This window comes from Protopterus annectens, chromosome 12.part0 (assembly GCF_019279795.1).
Source record: "Protopterus annectens isolate FY-2018-M chromosome 12.part0, PAN1.0, whole genome shotgun sequence".
Taxonomy (NCBI): domain Eukaryota; kingdom Metazoa; phylum Chordata; order Ceratodontiformes; family Protopteridae; genus Protopterus; species Protopterus annectens.
Window position 1 is genome coordinate 1,037,108,233 of NC_056746.1, and position 15,700 is coordinate 1,037,123,932.

General features: G+C 41.7%; 1 pseudogene; it reads left to right on the top strand.

Annotated features, from left to right (window-relative positions):
• The first annotated feature begins 677 nt into the window (after window positions 1–677).
• The window catches only part of LOC122816250, a 198,529-nt pseudogene continuing 183,506 nt past the window's right edge, over window positions 678–15,700 (top strand).

Genomic DNA, 15,700 nt, shown 5'->3' on the forward strand with positions numbered 1-15,700 from the left:
GGAATTGTTGTGAGGGAGAGGCTTCAGGAGACCGTGAGCAATGTCATCAGAATTAGTGATGGAGTCATGGGAGTCAGACTCCAGTGTAAGGAATGACACTTCATAATCTCAACGTATGCCCCTCAGCAGGATTCTGATGGTGATGGAGAGTACATTCAGGCACCAGCTGCAGAACCTACTAGCTAAACCAGGGCAACATAAGTTGATGTTGATAATGTGGGACCTGAATGCTCATATCCAGGATATAAGGACTGCCTGAGGCCATATGGGTGGGGAAACGGGCATAAAGAAGGAGATACCATCCTAACTTCTGTCTGGTGAATGACTTGGTGGTGGCCAAAGCATGGTTCAGCAAGAGAGCATATCACAAGATCACATGCAAGAATGGCAAACATCCAACTCCGGTAGACTTCCTCCTGGTTAGGAAAGGATAGGGGGGTATGGTCAGAGATTTCAAAGTCATCCTCATTGAAGTAGTCCCTAGCATAAACCTCTGATGGCTCAGTCAGCTGCAAGCAGTAGTCAGAGAAGGCTGTAAGGTCAACAGAGATGGGGCTGAAGACCTGGAAGATGATTAGAACAAAATCACAACAGCTTAAGTAAATACTCAAGGGAATGTTGCTCCTCAGGAAGAAGAGCAAATTGGTGGAATTAAAAAAGAATGGTAGCATCTCAAAATGGCATGTGTGAGAACTGTAGAACAGATGTACGGCCGAGCCAGATGTGGAAATAAGGTACATAAGGAAGGTTGGTGGTGGAATGCAGAATTGCAGGAAGTTATTAAAAGACAGACTGAGTGGTGGAAAAAGTGTGAGCTAGAAAAGGCAGACCAGGCAAAGACGTACTGGTTGGCAAAGAACAAGTCATCAGTGGTACTCTACCAGCTTCTGGAAAGAGACTCAGCAAATGGTACAGAGAAACTCTATCAGGTTGCAAGGCAAAGACAGAAAGATGAAAAAGATTGTCATCAGACGCCTTTCATAAGGGATGCCAACAACAATCTACTCACCAGTCCACAGGACATCAAAGGCAGATGTAAGGAGTATTTCCAGCAGCTACTTAAGGAAAAACGCATAGAAGGTGTACTGTCCCCGAAACAGCCTATGATGGAAGAGAGGGAAAAACCCACCCTCAAAGAAGAACAGCACTAAGAAAAATGAAGTCGGGGAAGGCAGCAGGTTCATGAAGTCACAGCAGATATGATCAAGATGTTAGGTGAGAAATGGCTTCAGAGTATGGAGGGAAAGGCATATCCCAGATGACTGGGAGAATAAGCATTGTAGTGCCAGTGTATAAGATCAAAGGAGGCATTTACAACTGTGAGCAGGATAGAGGTATCAACTCATGTCTCACTACACGAAAGTACTGGAGAAGGTAGATCAGTAAATGAATATGTTGTGTAGAAAAAAGTAAGGTGGGAGATGAGCAATTTGGATTCAGATCAGAATGTGGCACAACTGACTTGATGTTTGCAATGAGACAGAAGAAGCTAGAGATAAGGGGAGAGTCCAACTGCACTTCCCTGTACATGGTGAAAGCATATGACAAGGTCCCAAGAAAGCTGAACAGAGTCCTGTAAACGTTATAAGAATTAGTGCACGACCAGTGTTTGGACTCACTGAGGGGTTCCCAATGAGAGTGGGTGTGAGTGTGCTGTTCATACTGGTGGTGGAACGCATTAGCAAATAGATCAGAAGGAACAGATCAGTAAAGCTGCTGTATGCAGACAATGTGGCATGGCAGGCAGACTCTGAACAAGAATCTCAGCAAATGGTAGGTGAATTGAATCCAAAGCTGAAAGCACATGGTATGAAACTGAGTACAGATGCGACAGATGTCATTACAGTGAATGGGAAATTAGAAGAAAAGGCTGAATACTGAGATAGAAGGGAAAATTGTGAAAGAGGTTAACAATTTCCAGTATCTAAAGGGGGGGGGGTTGAAGAGAAGAGATGTTTGAATGAGGAGGTCAAAGCTCAAATCACAGATGGCTGCAACAGGTTGACACAATGTCAGGGGTAGCTTGTTTCAGAAGAATAATAAAGAAGCTGAAAATCAAGGTATACTAAACAGTGGTGCAACCCAGTACTACTGCATGATACGGAAACCTGGACACTGAAGGGAGAGCAATTGAAGCTGCAGGTGATGGAGATGGTGTCTGAAACTGGTGGTAGGATGCACATTGTGGGGAAAACAAAATGAGGACATCAGACCAGAAGCCAAAGTATCTGCAATTGCAGAGAAGATCAAAGAGAACAGATTATATTGGTTCGGTCACATATGCAGGAAGGCATATAACAATCTGATAAAGATGATTTGGGAGAAATAAGAAGCAGGCAAAAGGAAAAGAGGGCATCCAGCAAAGAGATGAATAAATTGAGAGAGAGAGAAGACCTGTGACAGGCATAATCACTGAAGAAAGTAGGATAGTATCATTGAATTAAGAAAGGTAGTGACAGTTGACACAAGACCCTGACCTCATGGAGAAAAAAAAAATGGGGAAAAAGGAGGCTGATGATGATTGCTTCTAGGTTGAGTGGTAAAAACAAATGTTGAAAGGTAATGTTGATAGAATGCAGAGTAATAGAAACAGTAGTAGCAGTAGAAAATCTACATTGCTGAATTATCAGTTTTTCCATCAGGCTTTTAACTGCAGTTGCCTGCCCTAATATTAGCAAATGAATTACTGACAATATTTTTTACAGAAACATTGAAGTGGCTCATCTCTGTAATATTCCTTTGATCTTTCAGCAGAGTGCTTTTGGATGATGACACTGAGACTTGCTAGTGGCCATCCTGTATGTATATGAGAACCTCAAAGCTATTAAGTATATCTGCTCTTAGTTTGATTACAGATGTTGGGCAATGATTAGAAGACTGTGCTGTTCTGCAATGTATTGCATATAGAGTGCAACCTGTAGTATCAGCATGACTGCACATGTAAAGTCAATACAAGAGTATTTGAAAACTTGGATGCGAGAAGTTAGTTTTAGCTAAAATAAATCAGAGGCTTTCTGAAGAAGGTATCTCTTTAAAGGCTTTTGTACAGTCATAAGTCATAGAACTGTATTAGTAAAGGGACTAAAATCCAGTGCCATCGCACTGTATAGGTACAGATGACAGTTTATAAAGTACTTAGCTGAAGGCTCCATTTTTCTGTGGGCAGATGTGTACTTTTTCCCATGTAGGTACCAGCATTTTGAAGATAACGTAAGGCACTCAGTTATTCTTAGTGGAAGAATAAGACTGATCACTGGAATATTTAGCTACTATACAATCACCAATATTCTTACTTGTGTGTATTATTATTGCTTGATTTCTGTAGCTCTTCATATTATCTCTGTGTAAGCCTATTGAAGTAATTCCTATCTACCTGCATGTATTCATTTTTTTTCTTTCCTTTTGTCTCTCTGAAGTCCTTCTAACATTGTTTTATTGTCCTGTTGCCATACATAGTATTTTCTCGATGATGTTGAGTGAAGAGCATTCATGGTGACTCTTCACTGGTCTGGAGAAATCAAATGACTAGGGCACAGCTTATGTCATCTTTGCTACACTGTTACATACAACTTGACAGCAGACAGGGCTTGAAAGGAAAACTCCACCCTAGAACTTAAAAAAAAGTTTTTTTTCATTCTCTGTTTCCAGACATATTTAAACACCTCAAAATCACTGTAAGAACTTTATTTGTAATTTTAACCTGTTTACCACAACGTTGCTACAGATAGGGCCTGATGTATCAATGTGATAATCTTCTTCCTCAACCTTTCTCTTTCCCATTAAGCATTTTAAGTCTCATTTCTATAATTTATGCCAGAAATAAGGAAGTAACTGAATTCCCATGACATTGACATATAATGGGATATGTGCGACTCACTGTCATTTTGTATTCCTTCTGTAAGAGGGCTTTTTCTTTTCTGTTGCTAATCACCCTCATTTATGTTTTGCTCAGAGCTTGTTTTACACTGTACTTTGAAGTTATTCAGCTGCAGCCAGAGAAGTAGCTAAGTTGGAGGCCTTTGTTCTAGGTTTTCTTTTGTAGTTCAAGATGAATTGACCCCCCCCACACACACACACACACACACACACACACACACACACACACACACACTACTGCAGAGGTAACTGTCACTGCAATTGACAGCTCATAATTGAAAGGGGGGAACTTCCAATCTAAATTTCTTCCCCTCTGCCTGCAGTAAAAATTATATATTTATTTAATTAGTTTGCCTGCAGTAGAAAGATTTATTTAGTTAAACACTTTCAGTTTATTTTTTGGAAGCAAGTTTCAGTACCTACTTGATTATTAGTGACTTTTGTATTAACGCTAATTATGTCTACAAGACATTATTATGTTAACTTATTTTTGTGTACCCATTTCTTTCTGAGGAACAACTGTCTTGTGACATGCTGTTAGTGTAATTTCCTGACATTCTCCATCCACATTTGTTAAATATGACAGCCAGGATACTGAAAGGTGTGGACGTATAGTCTTCTCTGCACAAACAAAAAATAAAGATAATAAGAAATATGCTGAGCATACGAGTGGAACAGAGATGGTGTTGAAAGGTATACATACGTAGTGTGAAGAGAAGGTTGGCTTAGTAAGAATACAAACTGGCGAGGTGCATGGGCAGAGATCTCGCTAACTCTCGCCATATATAATTACACACACACATACACACAGTAATGGGTCAAAGTATGACATGCATTTTTGGTGTAGAGTCAAACATGCTCAACCCTACAAGTGGCAAAACTGTGGGAAATTCTGTTCCCGTGCATCTGATCACCACATGTGTGTATACCTTGGTCTGGATGGGTATCTGAAGAAAGCCCTACCAATGCTTACATTGAATGAAGACTCCTTTTTTTTTTCTTCTCTTCAAAGCATTCAGCAGTCAGTTGAAGGAGAGAGAACACCTCTTGACAAATTTAAAGATGCAGCAACATTATCATTAAATGCTAAGGGGAAAATGGTAATGTTCAGTAAATGCTTTCAAACTTGATTAATGGGTCTTTAAATACAAATTGTCAACAGGAAACCAGTGACATATCAGCCATGTCTGTGTCAAAAGACTATACCCCAACATGTATTCTGTTGTAAGGCATCAGACTAAACGCATTATGTATACTGCCATAAATAGTAATGAAATACTTAGACAATGATATGGGGGATCACTGGTAATTGCCACTAACCGAAATGCCAATTTGGGAGTTTTACACAGTATTGCTTCAATTGTCTGTGGAGCTATGCATCATCTTAGATTAATTAGAAAGCACTATAGAAAAATAGGAAGCAGCACTCTGATATTCAGTGGAAAATATAGACAGATGCCATACGCCCCACTCACCAGGCTGGAGAAGGAAATGGTCACAGTCATCTGTCTGTCCAGTGCCAGGATCTGTCACATCAAACGTGCACTCAGATTCTCTCAAAAATGGGCTGCTATGACTGTGTCACTCCATGTTTGTGTGTATGACTTTAAATGTTTCTCACTGGACTATTTAAATAGAGACGTGACTGTGCTCTCGGATTGTGTCTGCCAGGCAGATATGAACCTAGCCTTAAACAACAGTCTACTTTCATGTAGGTTGATGCCTCAATATGGACAACAAAGGAGTGACTTCAACAAATACCTTTGTTTCGGGTGTCATAAGGCTGTTCAGTACCTGTTGGCCTGCAATAATATGGTAGGTAAAACACAAAACGTTGCCAGAGATGGTGTCCACCTGTCACCTCTGGGCTTTCAGCTACTGCTTAAGCCTCTGGCCTCCCACATAGTGGCTTTATTAGGCAATTTAAAAGAATCAAAATTCCCATTGTAAAAATATCCTCAAAAAATAACCTTAAGCTTATGCTGCTAAATGCTGGGAGTCTAAGTCTGAAACAGCACTCATTGGAAGCATTCCTCTCCACTGGAAGATGTGGATATCTGTGCAGTCACAATGACCTGGCTCAAGGCCATGGAGAGCACCCTGGCTGTAGCTGGATATAATGCTTTCCACAAGTTCAGACCACTAAATGAAAGAGTGAAAACTACAGGAGGAGTGTCGATATTCAAAGATAAATACACCTCCAGATTAGTTAAACAGAATAATTCCGTAGAGTCATTCCATGTGCAAGTAACTACAGGAAATATCCCTCTAAAACTGATAGTCAGCTGCAGATCCACCTCCATGACCCATGATATCTATACTGCCTCCTCAGATCTACTCTAGACATGAAAAGTACAACCCAAAAACCTGGTTATGGTTGAATAACTACCCATCCATAGATTGGGTAACTTATACATGCAGAAACGCACTTACCCAAAGGTTCTTGGACTTGGTTAGCTCAAATGCCATGGAGCAGATAGCTAGCACACCCACAAGGGGAAAAAACATTCTAGATTTGGTACTCACCAGCATGGTAAAACGGTGTAGCACCACGGTTGTCCAGTCCTCCCTGTTGAAGTTTGATCATAAGTCAGTCTCTTTCAAAGAAGCAATAGAATCAGACCCCTCCTCAGGAGAAGTTAGGCTAAAAAAACTTCTCCAAAGCCAAGTGCAGCATCTTAGATGAAGGCATTAATAGCTTCCTAGCTCCTGTCCCTACTGACACCAAAAACACCTGTACTGGCATATATACCAATGCATTGTGTATACATCTCTACAATGGTATTAACTTAGCCATTCCTGATGGGACCAAAGCAAGAACCAGTAGAAAAAACAAGCCTGCCTGGTGGACATCTGCCATAAACAGCTTGTATCAATAGAGGAAGAAACACCTGTCTAGGGGCAATAAGGAATGATCCCAGAGTTGGAAACACAGCCTTCTCAGCTTGAATGAGCAAACAAGACATCCTGTAAAGTCTTCTAAAGCCAACGACAAATCAAGATTAGCATCCATATCTAAGGATAATCATAAGGCATTCTTTAGCTAAATCCAAATCCTTGACGGAACAGGTCATTTTTGTGCTGAACTGAAATGATAGTGAATGGTACCACATTTACTGAACCAGTGTAAATAGACAACCTGCTAGCAGACAGGTTCAGTGACAACTTCCCCTCGGTCCCCAACACATATACCCACAAAACATTCCTACCACCTACTCTCCATTTAGTATCTTGAAAGAGCAAGTCTCTCCATTTCTGCCACACTCTTCATGGTCAAAAACAGCCATGCCAGTCTGCATTGTTAATGGTTTAAACTAGAAGTTAGGAACACCATTGGTTCCTCTTTGCAGCCACAGCCTAAGCCCTGGTTTTGATCATGCTGAATTAAAACAGCTGTGGTCATCTCCTTGCACAAGTGTGGTGCATCCACCGACCCTGGGAATTGTAGACCAGTTAGCCAAACCAGCCTTCCCTGCAAGGCCACTGAGAATCTTCAGGGACCATATCACACAAGGATATAGGAGACCATACAACTCTTTTAAACGTTCATATTTGATTCTGTTAAAATATTATCCTGCCTGTAGAACCTGGTGGACTTGGAGACTGTCAACAAAGCCCTGGACGAAGGCATATGTGTGTGTGTATATGGCCTGCCTGAACTTGTCCATGGGCTTTGACAAAATCCCCCACTTGTAAATCATTAAAAAACTCACCTGGTGGGGGATCAATCAATATAATGTTGGGTGGTTTGAAAATGCCAGAATATATAGAGTCAGCATGGGGGACTCCCACCAGTAGACCATTGGTGATACACAAGGGTCGGTGCTGGGACCCCTACGGTTATGAATCTATTTCTCAGAAGTACAGCCAAAAACACATCTGTGGCTGTCAGACTGCTGATGACGATGAACTTTGTGCAGTCTGTGTCCCCAAATGATGTCAACATTATTCAAGAAGGACTCACCCCAACGAACAATTGCTGCCAAAGTCATTGCTTTGAATTCAATGCAAAACAATGCATTATTGTCCCCTTTGGTAAAGGCAATGTCCAAGCAGATTACCATAGTATCAACAGGAGGCTAAGCTCTACATCAGTAGAGAGAGATTTGGGTGCACACGACAGCAACCATACCGTTGCTCACCATGTCACCACTGTGTTAAGAAAAGCTTTCCACATTTCTTTCATCATAATGCCTCTTTCCCATATATTATTCTAGCTTTTTTTTTTCTAAAGGGAGGGCAGAGGGGCTTACAAGTCAGGGGATCATACAAAAAGAAGGGAAGGTTTAATATTTGTGTTGCTCAGAAGAAGAGCTTCAATATCACCCTTTTCAAGAGGAAAGTTAAGATGGAGACACTCCAGTAGCCCTGGCTTGCACTTACCTGATGCTGTTAATTATTAGCAAATGGAAAGTAAGTGCTTGTTATTGGAGGACAAGCATGCAGAACTTACATAGGTGCCCAGCAAAGGAGTGCTGGTCATGAGAAGCTTGAACAAAGCCCTGCAATACAATCAAGGAGTGCTACGTAAGAGTGTACTCTTGCAACCATGACTACATATCTTGTAAGTTAAACAATGGTTTCCCTACATTTATTTATTCTGTTCCCCATTCTGAGACACCTTGTTACAATTCCCTGATCTTTTATTCTGTACAGCTAATGAGTCTGCAAGATCACAGGCTGTATGGCCAACTATGGCAGCCCTTGCAGGATGCTTTTTTGTGGTAACCCTTAAGTAAGGGGGTTTGCAGGTAAAGCTGCCCCCCCCCCCCAAACAGAATGTAATCAGATGAGCTATTCCACACCCAAAAAATAGCGTTTCTGTTGAGTCAGCTGGTACTTTACTTTAACTATTTGTGACTGACCACTTACCTGTTAGGACGGGTATGGAGTTGTTCAATGAGATGGAAAAACTTTAAATAGTGAATGCTCATCCTAGAATGCAGGAATCCCAACTGGACAAACAGATGCAAAATAAACTATTACTATATGTTTTAACTGCATTGGCTTTAAGGTTTGATTATCAACCAGAAGGGTAGCTGGTTCATCCATATCTCACGTCCGGTACAATGAACAATCACCCCACCACCTCAGCTGTTCACTTTAATAATCCAATCCTTATGATCAGATTTTAGATTTATAGCCCCCCCCATTCATCCACTGAGGACGTACACTGCCATAGAAAATATCAGTGCAGGATCATTGGTAATTGCCACTAACTGAAATACCAGTTGAAAGTTTTAGATAGCATTGCTTCAGTTGTCTGCTGAGGTATGTATCTACTGAGATTAACTAGAAAGAACCATGGAAAAACACAAAGAAAATGCCTTGACAGTCCAGGAAAATATGGACAGATGCCGTGTCCAAATCATGTGGTCTTGAGGTATAATCACACATTTTAGTCGTAGGTGACTCCATTGTGAGACACACAAATATCCCACTCACCAGGTTGGAGAAGGAAAAGGTCACGGTCAGCTTGTCTGGTGCCAGGATCTGCCACATCACACATGCATAAGTCTCTCAACAACAGGCACTGCTGTGGCTCTGTCATTGTCCATGTTGGTGTGAACAACTTGAAACATACCTCACTGGACTACATGAAGTTAGACGTGACTTAGCTATCCGATTGTGTCCCAGGCGGGTATGTCTCTAGCCTTAAACAGCATTCTCCCTTCACCTAGGATGATGTCTCAATACAGACAGAAATGATTGTCTTCAACAATTAGCTTAGTTTCTGGTGTCATTCTCAGGCAATCCGGTACCTGAAAGCCTGGGATGATATGGTTGATAGGTGGAGACCATCTCAGGCAGAGCATAGTGGTCTGTCATGTCTGGGCCTTCGGCAGCTGGCTAAGTCTCTGCCTAATAAAGCCACTATGCAGGAGACAAATGTCACAAAAACAAAATTCCCCAATGTAAAAATATCCTCCAAAAACAACCTCAAGGTTATGCTGCTAAACTCTAGAAGTTTAAATGTGAAACTGCACTCACTGGAAGCACTCCTCACCTTGGAAAATGTGAATATCTTTACAGTCACAGACACCTGGTTCAAGGCCACAGAGAACACCCTGGCCATACCGGCATATAATGCCTTCCACATGTTCAGATCACAAAATGAATGCAGGAAAACTAAAGGAGGAGGACTATCAAATATTCAGTGATGCATGCACCAACAGAATGATTTCCTGGAGTTAGTCCATGTACATATAACTATAGGAAAGACCCCTCTCCAAGTTAATGTCAGCCACATATCCCCATCCATGACCCATGATGTCCACAATGCCTATTTGCATCTACTCAAGTCACTCAAATTACAACCAAACAGCCTGCTTATGGATGACTAACAGTCCGTAGTTTGGGTCAGTTATACACGTAGAAACATACTCGTCCAAATGTTCTTGGACTTTTGTTAACTCAAATGCCATGGGGCAGAGAGTAGCCACCCCCCACAACAGGTGCAAGCATTCTAGATTTGGTACTCACAACATGGTAAAACGGTATACCACCACAAGTGTGCGGCCCTCCCTGGTGAAGTCTGATACATTAGTCTCTTTTGAAGTAACAACAGCACCCCCCCCCCCCCCCAGGAGAAAGTAGGCTAAAAAAAAATTCTCAGCCAACTGCAGCCTCTTACATTAAGGCATTAATAGCTTCCTAGCTGCTGTCTCTACTGATGGCAAGGACACCTTTACTGGGATATACACCAATGCATTGTATAAACATCTATACAATTGTATTGACTCATCCTTTCCTGAAAGGACCAAAGCAAGGATTTCAATAAAAAAACAAGCCTGCCTGGTGGACATCTGCCGTGAGCCACTTCTATCATAAAGAGAAGGAAATTGCTGTCTAAGAGCAAGAATGAGGAAAGAGGAATGATTCAAGAATTGGAAGCACACCCTTCTGAGCTTGAACAAGCAAGACATCCTGTAAAGCGCACTAAAGCTAATGAAGAATATAGATTAGCCTCCATAGCTGAGGATAACCATAAGACATTCTTTAGCTACATCCAGATCCTTTAAGCAAAAGCACAGATTTGTTCTGAACTGGTAGTAAATGGTACCACATATACTGAATCAGTGATAATAGCCAACCTGCTAGCAGGTAACGTTAATCCCCCCCCCCCCCCCGTCCCCACCACATACACCCCGAAACATTCCTACCATCTACCTTATAAGTATTTTGAAAGAGCAGGTCTTAACCGCTCTGTCCAAGGCCAAAAACACAGCCTCTATGGGACCTGATAACATCTCAGGCCGCATTCTCAATGGTTTGAAATAGGATTTAGAAACACCATTGGGTATGCTTTTCAACCACAGCCTAAGCACTGGTTTTGTCCCTGCTGAATTAAAAACTACTACCATCTTCCTCTTGCACTGATCATGGGAATTATAGACCCATTAGCCTAACCAGCCTCTTTTGCGAGGCCATTGAGAGAATCATGGACCTTATCAATAAGGATAGGAGACCTTATAACTTAAACATACCAAATTTGGATTTGCTAAAGGGAGATCCTGCCTGTTGAACCTGGTGTACTTCGTTGAACTTGTCAAAGCTCCGGATTAATGCAGATGTGTTCATACTGCCTACATGAACTTGGTCAAGGACTTTGACGCAATCATCCACTCAGGCATCATTGAAAAACTCCCCCAGCTGGGGGTCAACCCAAATACTTTCAGGTGGGTTACAAATGGGCTCAGTGACAGAACACATACGGTCACAATAGTGGACTCCATCTCCACCAACAGACCCGTTCCCAGTGGTGTTCCACAGAGATCAGTACTGGGCCCCCTATTGTTTAGAACTGGCGTCTCAGAAGTACAGGCAAATACAAAAGGTCTGAGGCTAACACTAGTATATTGAGGTAGGTAGCATGGGTTTCCTGGGACATGGAGGGAGACTATATGTTGCAAGAATATGATACGGCACCCTGTTTATGGTAAGCTGCACATTTACGAGTTCCAGTGAGTTATACACTTTAGTCTGGAAGTGAGATCAGTATTAATATAGACTGACTCTCCCACGTTTAGTTCCCTCATGTGCAGTAGGTAGAATGGAAAACCCAGCGCGTGTAAGAGCTCTCTCACACAAGAGAGAGATTCCCAATACTTTTTATCTCTTCCTCTTTCAAGTTTCCTAGCAATTTCATTTTGCATTTGTGCACCATCACAAACAGGTTTAGGAAAGAAAGATCCAGAACTGGTCTTAAAGCATTTTTCTTTCTTTGGCACTAGGATCTTCCTTGAATAAAAACCCTTCCCCACCATGGATGGAAGAACTGGTTTGATCACCCTTTGGAACAGCACACAATGAGGAACCAGTTGGATGGGGGCACTAATCTAGAGGATATAGAGTTATCCCTTGAAAGGAGGAATTTCCTCCCATTACCACTTGTAACCTTGAACAGTCAGCAGAAACGAATTGTCTGAAACCAACCCATTGCCAAAAAGGAGAGTCAGACTTTCTGGAAGAAAAAGGGGGCCAGGCTGGGAGGGAGTCACAAGGTCTCTTGAATAGTCAGACTTGAGTCTTGGACAGTCCTTGGTTTTGGGGGTTCTTTTAGGGAATCCCCTTGCCATTTGTTCTGAAATGTTTACCTGTATGTTGAGGCTGTTTATTCTATTTTCCTGCCAAAAGTGGATTTGGACATAGAAAAATCCCTTGAAAAAGAGGGTTGAAAAGTCGTACCCTAGATCAGCTTGCCCGTTTCATCACAATTTTTGATCAGCTCTACAGATGACAGTCCAAGCACAAATTCTCTCCAAAGGAGAACTTAAAAAAAAATCATTTGTTAACATGTGGGAGGTTCTGAGAGTGCAGCCACGCATACCTCCTAAAAACAGTACCAGTCACCAGAGTCATGGCAGTAGTATTAGAGTCAAACCCACAACTTGAACAAAAGAAATTTAAAGCAGATGTTTCCTCAGAAGAATAAACTGCAGACAGAACATTTCTCATAGTTTTAAAATTAGTCAGGACAGTTCTCCTTCGGATCCATGTCGGATCATACTTCAGCCTCTTCCAAGCTTTGGACGTGGTGTTCAGATCTTCCCCAATCCATAATCCCATATGAAAAGCAAGTTAAGCAAGATAGTCTGCTTCCAATACCAGAGAAGAGATAGGCTACCCCCAAATATATTGGAAAATTTGAAAGGACATCTAAGCCATAGAGAAGGAAGAGACCAGCAGCTATGCATAGGCTTGGTAATGAAACCTATAGAAACTGAAAGCCAGTTCAGTCAGATTATTCCAGGAGCCAACTTAGATTGGGGGGGGGGGGTAAGTGTGCAGAAACTATTTTAACAGTCCTGCCTAATGCAGATAACTGGCACAGTAACCTTCTGTACTTTTGCTCATGTACCTGATGAAACTATATCTACAGTATGCATGCACCAAGCCACCACTTGACCTAAAAAGTGTACAGTTCTGTATATTCCACCAGAAGAGGAGGGAAAAAAAGGCAAAAAATAAAGGCATGCAGTTAAAGTGATGTGCTTCATACTCGTGTTTTACCTGCACTGATAATTCCTTAGGAGAATTACTGTCCAACCACCATGTTACTGCCTTAAAAGTTTCATAATGCAACCTCAGACAGGGACTGGGATACAGCCTTTTGTACATAGTTACCAGATGCTGTGGCTCATATGCCTTTTCTGTTGCAAAACGGCATTCAACGTTATAAGACTTCCAGTGGGGTAGTGTATGTGAATTTCTGCCAAACATACAGAACATAGTAATGGCCTAGACTAGTTCTTTCTTTATTCCAGTGTTACCAGGTATCTAACCTATTCACAAAATTCTTTTCTGTCACAACCCAATCCTAAGCAATAAAGCAAGATACGTGAAGATACATACAAAAGGATCACTACAATGGCATATATATCTGTTATGTATTTCTATCTACATATCCATCTTTCTTTCAATATGCATATCTGTCTATCTTGTATTAACGGTAGTGTCTGCGGGCATGAGCATACTTATATACACATGCGTGCGTACACACACACACAAATTCTACCCCGTCTAAAACACTAACACGATTCCAATATGAGGACATTAAGATGTTGAAATGTTGCACTACAGCAGTAAAGACAACAATCCAGGTGTTATCTGGATCCACATTTGCAGTATCAGTATGCCAATTAGTTAAAAAGTAGATTGGGTTACTTTCTCAGTAAAGCAAGTTGAAGGAGTCTTCTAAAAATCTTTCCCTCATTGGATAGTTACTGTTATCTACTGTAAAAATCATAAATATTCCACAGGGGGTAAAAAAGCTGTAAAAGTCTGGAATACCAAGTCTACAACCAGCTAACATCTTCTTCTTCTTTTGGCTTTTCCCGGTTAGGGGTCGCCACAGCGGATCACCTGTCTGCTCATGATTGGCAGTGGAGTTTTACGGTGTTATGTTGCCAGCCCGGTGCCCAACCTTCCACAGAAGGCACACACATGCACTCACACCTAGGGCCAATTTAGAGTATCCAATCCACCTACAGCATGTCTTTGGGATGTGGGAGGAAACCAGAGCACCCGGAGGAAACCCACGTGACCACAGGGAGGACATGCAGACTCCACACAGAAGGCACCCCAGCTGAGGATCGAACCAGAGAACCTCTTACTGTGAGGCGGCAATGCTAACCGCTGCACATGAGCGGCCTTAGATCAACTGGTGCCCTAGGCAAAACGGCTCCACGGCGCCCCCCACCACACCACCTGGTGCCACTATCCTGATCTACCTACACCAAATAAATACTGAAAAAGCGCCCCTGCTAGGGTGGCGCTCTAGGTGTCCACCTTGTTGGCCTATGCCTAAGGCTGGCTATGCTGCTGCACCACCATGGCCGCCCTGCATGCAGCTAACATACCTGCCTTGCAACCAGCTAACAAGGTATGATTAAATGTAGAAGAGGGTGTTTACATCTAGAATCACGAGTTTATCGCATTGTGTATATTTCAGACTGTTACAGGCAAGCAGCCAGTTTGGTTAGGTACCACCTGCAGCTCTCTGCCAGTCAATTTACAAACATTGGGCATACTGTCAGGCTTACGGACTCATTCAACCTGAAATCTTATCACAGGTGTACTCTTATGAAATGCAGCTTTTCTCAGAAAGCTTCTGTAGTTATGCAAGTTATAACCTTGTTATTTCATAACATATTTATACTAGAAAGAACATGGCAGCTTAAATTCAAGTTAGAGCCCTTTGGAAATTGAGAAGGCGCAACAGTCAAGTCAATTGAAAATATGCACTATTTTAGCTCTTCACAGCAAAACAGTCACAGAAATATACAAAGCTAGTATGACTTCAGTCTTAAAGACAGTAACATTTTCTGTACAAAAACAGCAGCTTTGAATATTGAAGAGTAACCCACCCCCCCCAACCTTATACCAAACATCAAGAGGATTCTTTTTCTCAGAGGGTGGGAGCCTGATACAGTGTTTTACAGTAATATTGCCATTAAAAAGTGGAAAAAAAAGCCAAACCCTTCTGGAGATGTAGACCTTAACATGCAGTGAGAAAACAGAGAAGTGATTAAGGGTCAACCTTTGGAGCATAGTTAAGCTACCAAGAAGTTCCTTTGGACACATTTTGTTGCAGGTTGGCTATATTCATTAAAATAGTTTAACATGCAATCAGCTGCTAAACAGGTGTTTGGGTGTGGAGTGTTGCATGTTCAAATCATTTAAAAAGGTGTTTGGGGGTGGAGTAATAGAAAGATTTAATAAAAAGTCATAGCAGCACTCAGATACACATTAGATTACACAGTTACAATTAGTAACCATTCCATATTTGTTCATTTTCAGTGACTGACAACTACATACATAT